At 32.3% G+C, this 4,447-nt stretch overlaps 1 non-coding gene across 1 annotated transcript; it reads right to left on the bottom strand.

The window, feature by feature from the left end:
* Window positions 1-4,071: 4,071 nt before the first annotated feature.
* LOC125185730 lies at window positions 4,072-4,174 on the bottom strand. Its single transcript, XR_007170232.1, has one exon. It is a non-coding gene; the product is annotated as a U6 spliceosomal RNA (small nuclear RNA).
* Window positions 4,175-4,447: the final 273 nt, after the last annotated feature.

Raw genomic sequence — 4,447 nt, 5'->3', positions numbered from 1 at the left:
GAAGTTTACAGGTATGGTTATGGTTTAGTTATTGTTGTAGCTCGGGATGTTCGCTCACCTTTCTAATTTCTAATTGAACTGATGAGCTCATAAGGGGAGAAACTCTAAGTATGACAATTTTTGCTGTTTGTTTTTAAAGAAGGGGCTTCATCCATGAATGAGCATGAAGATGCAGTAGCTATTACAATTGCTCAATGTTAAACAGTTATTTATGACGCCTTTTGAATGATTCATGTTAACTTAAAACCTTTTGTATTTGATGAAATATTTTGTATGTATGGTGTAATTTCCCCATAATTTGAGGTATTCAATTTTTCGGGATACATGTTTGTATAGTGATGTACTATTCTTGTTCAGTTTTTGTGATGTAGAATGATATTAGTTATTATTTGCTATCTTGACTGAAAATATTTCATGAGTATATATAGCATGTAAAATTGTGTTCGTGTGTTCCGAGATGATCTGTTACCAACCAAAAAAAGATGAAGGGCTTGCAGCAAAAAAAGAAAAAGAAAGAGGATATTGATAAACAAGTAACTATGACTTTTGTTTAGTTTTTGTATAGTTAGAAGATATTAGTTTAATAATGACTTTTGTTTAGTTTTTGATAATATTGATAAAGAAAGAAGATATTGATAAACAGGTGACTATGACTTTTGTTTAGTTTTTTTAGTTGTTATAAATTAACAATATTTCATGTATGTTTGCTATTTTTGTTGTCTTTTTTATTTTCTTCATAGCTACTCCGTATTATACCAAAAAAATGTTTTATACCATTAGTTTAACTTATTTCAAATTTATTCTAACAATTTTAAATTGCTAACTGCTAAATATGTTAATACCTATGTTACTGATGTTATCACAAATACATTTGTATGTCAATTAAATGGTTGAAACACATACAGAGTAGCTATGTAAAATGGTTGGCATGCTATTTTAGGAAAATAGATGTAATTATCAGAAAATGGGCTAAATATTTAAATTATGGAATGACGTGTAACTAGATCATATCATCTCCTCCATGTGATACGCGTGTTTAATACTCCCTCCGTTACATCTCACCTGTCGTTTCAACCAATTATCATTTCCTTTAATTTTTGGCTTAATTATTAACAGATTAAGATGAAAGGTTCCTATATTTAGGGTGTCTCCAACGGCGCCCCTCCCACTCGCCCGTTGGGGACGGGCGCCATAGTGGGCGGGAAGGGCGCCAACGCCCGTCCCGTGTGCCCCTGCGATGGCCTCGCCCCTCCAGTGGACGTCCTACCTGACGGGCGCCACTGTGGCGTGGGTAGGACGTCCCACCGATTTTTTTTTTTTTTAAATTCTATAAATACGGCTCGTGTCGAAATTTTAATTCCGTAAATTTTAATTCCGTAAATTTTAATTTTAATTGTGAATTTATTAATTTTATTGCGGGAAGTCCTAGTGGGAAGGGCTAGTGATGTGGCAGTGGAATGGGAAGGGCTAGTGCTGACGTGGCATGGGAGGGGCTAGTGGGAGGGGCGCCACCGGAGACACCCTTAAATCGCATAAGCGATTCACATTTCCAGGCTTCATATTCCTTTCCAAGCGATTCACATAACAGATTAAGATTGAAAGGTTCCATATTCTTATTTCCACATTACACTTCTATCTCTGTTTCTCCTTGATCAACCAATGGTGTTACTAGAATTCAATAAAGCTCGATTTTAACTTCCAAGCTTGCACTCTTCAAGAATTCCCTGATATTTTGAGAACTCCCAAGTATCAACTGCCAAAAATTTTGTGTTTATATAGTTTCTAAATGCACTGAATTTTAAGTTGTATCTAATACCGACAATCGAGATTGAGATTATTGAAATTATTCGTCTTTTTGATTAAATGAACATTACATGTGTGTCTTTATTTTATTTTTTGATTTAGGAACATGATGAAATATTGACATATGTTCGTTATATCTTGTGTATTTTTTTTTTATTTGAGTGCCAAATTTTAATGTCAATTCTCTCTAATACAAGTCCGGTCTGATATGAGTTTTAATGAATAGGTAGTTGGCGTGGCTTGTATATGTAGTTAACATGAAGTTTACAATGATGATGAACAATGTTAACTACATATTTAATCCATGTTGAATACATATGTAGTTAACATGAAGTTTACAATGATGATGAACATTGTTAACCGCATATTCAATCCAAGTTGAATATATATTCAGTCCACAGACATCCATATGTTTATTTGATTACACAACAGCTGATGTTGTGTTTATTGACACCGTAGGGGATCTCACTCCTCACCGTAGCAGTGGATTTAGAATCCCTTCTCTGCCTCAAATTCTTTACATATCACATGGAGGATATGTTAGACGGGGAGGACATGTCAGACGAAGTAGGTATCACGGAGCAAACATTCGTCGGAATGGGCGGCATTGGAAAAAACAACACTTCTTCAGGTATTTTTTATTCAATCGAGCTTCATTACTATACTTTAATTTCCATTTTTGTATTTTAGATGCTCTAGATATTGGATTGTTGGTAGTCTTGCGATTTAATTGTACTTTAGATGCTTTGGATATTAATGTTATTGTATATGTAATTGACAAGTATTATATATGTAGTTAAAGATTTTATATGTAGTTAACGTGACTTGGTAGTGGTTAACATATTCACATGTGGATTATATATGGCTGCTTTTCACATGTGTGTGCATGTTAGTAACACAGCTTTTTACATGGGGTCAACATATTCTATGCATGTGTTTCATATGCAATTAACTTTTGATGTATATGTATTTAGCATGACTAGTATACGTATCCAATATGAATTGTATATGAATGTAGCATTGTTGTATTATATATGTAATTGACAAGGATTATATATGTAGTTAACTTATTTCAAAATTTATTCTAACTATCTTAAATTGCTAGCTGCTAAATATGTTAATACCTATGTTACTGATGTTATCACAAATACATTTGTATGTCAATTAAATATAAATAATAATTAAATAAAATTAAAGGGTGTTAATGTCAATTTTCTCTAATACAAGTCCGGTCTGGTATGGGTTTTAATGAATATGTAGTTGACGTGGCTTGTATATGTAGTTAACATGAAATTTACAATGATGATGAACAATGTTAACTACATATTCAATCCATGTTGAATACATATGTAGTTAACATGAAGTTTACAATGATGATGAACATTGTTAACATCATATTCAATCCATGTTGAATATATGTTAAGTCCACAGACGTCCATATTACCTAGGAATACAAGTCTTGTTAAATCTTCCATTTTTTACTACTCGTTTTTGTTTAGGTTGATTGGTGGGAACATCTTCAATGGCATTATGAGGATCATCTGGAACTTCACCAGAAGCACCAACACCATTACCTTCAGTGGTTTTCGGAGGATCGGCTGGATTTGCATTATCTTGATCATCACCAAAAGCACCAACACCCTTATCTTCAGTGGCATTTTAAATCTATATACAATCCATATTAACTATAAATACAAAGTATGTTAACAACATATAAAATACTTATTAATTACATATAAAACTAATTTTATCTACATATACAAGTCATGTTAACTAATAACAATGTTAACATGACTTGGTAGAGAGTCTGATTAGTTTTTCAGGGCTTCTTGATGAATAGATGATGAATGATCATTATAGGTAGCCTAAGAGAGTAAATTATGATAATGAATTAATAATCAATATTTTACAATTGAAGATAGAATTTTGCCAGCAATATCTAAACTAAGAAAATATATTTTTATTTTTGGATTAGAAGTAGTTGAAAAAAAATCGGTAGGTCGGGAATATGAACTGACTCTTCTGCTACAGCTACCGCCATGGCCTCATCCCTCATTTCCTCTGCCGCCAAATTCATTTCCCGAATTGCTCCCTGAAAAAGTTAATTTTGAACAATTGTATTCGGGAAATATCATCCGCAAAATGCTTTAACCCCAATAAAAGAGTTTATTTTAATAATGTTTTGATTGATTTTTAATTTAAATCACGTGTGTAAATTAGTGGTAATGGTAATTTTTTATTTATCATGTTTTGCGTTTCTTTATTATTTTGTAGTACTACTATTTCTCGATTTATGTGTGTCATTCTTGCGCAGGAGCCATGCTAATCTTCTTTGTATCGTTCTAATTTTATCAGATGTCCCCGAAGGGACTTTGTAGTACTACTATTATTATTCTTTAGAACTATTTTTCATTGGTTTGTTCCTTTTATTACTAAATATCCAAAAGCAAACCCGAAATATCGGGTAATTGGATACCCAATACCCAAATCCACGGTACATACAAATATAAGTCATATTAACTACATATATAATTGTCAATTACATATATAATACAAACATGCTACAATCATATACAATCCATATTGGATACAAATACTAGTCATGCTAAATACATATACATTAAATGCTAATTACATTTGTAAC

Source organism: Salvia hispanica, chromosome 4 (genome assembly GCF_023119035.1).
Source record: "Salvia hispanica cultivar TCC Black 2014 chromosome 4, UniMelb_Shisp_WGS_1.0, whole genome shotgun sequence".
In the NCBI taxonomy this organism is placed as follows: Eukaryota; Viridiplantae; Streptophyta; class Magnoliopsida; order Lamiales; family Lamiaceae; genus Salvia; species Salvia hispanica.
The sequence above is the reverse complement of the archived record's forward strand: the minus strand, read 5'-3'. Positions and strand labels throughout refer to the sequence as shown.